We start from the raw sequence: 664 nt of genomic DNA on the forward strand, positions 1-664 counted from the left end.
ACACAAAGAGGCTTGTATTAATCTGTTGCAGCAAAAGCAACGAAGTCTTGCTGAGCACCTTAAAGACTTAGAAGTGTGACTCCCAGCATGACCTGTCTAGCCATGAAGAGCTGTTATGAGCTTTAACTCGGGGTTTCTCCTTGCTTTGCAAGTTGTAGGAATGATGGGAGCTACAGCTTGAGGGAACGGCTGAAATGCAGGCATCATACAGCTTTTAAATGGGACGCTATTTTAAAAACGTTTCAACACTATACCGCTGTTCAGTCGGCTGAAGTTCTGGCTTTCTCAATTGATTTCTATAGGCAGCTCTCGCTTCTCCCTGGAGAAATATATAAATAGCTTCCAAGACTATACATCGAGATGATAAGATCTCTCTCAGTCTCATTCTCTATCTCTTCATCAGTCCTTAAACAAATTCGCCCTTTTTTCCTGTGCTCACGCGGCCATATTGAAAAAGGGTCACCCTTGAGAACATTTTCTGCACTCAGCATTGGAAATGGAAACGGAAATGAAAAACGAACATTAAGGCGAATATTTATGCTGCACCCAGACGAGGATGAGAGATGCTAGCCCCGGTCACCAAACGGGGACTCGAACCTGCGTCTCCAGGCGCTCTACTCTGCGCCACGATATAACGCGCTGACATCCGCTGAGAAGCGCGGGC

This window comes from Varanus komodoensis, unplaced genomic scaffold, assembly GCF_004798865.1.
Source record: "Varanus komodoensis strain SLA01 unplaced genomic scaffold, ASM479886v1 scaffold77, whole genome shotgun sequence".
In the NCBI taxonomy this organism is placed as follows: Eukaryota; Metazoa; Chordata; class Lepidosauria; order Squamata; family Varanidae; genus Varanus; species Varanus komodoensis.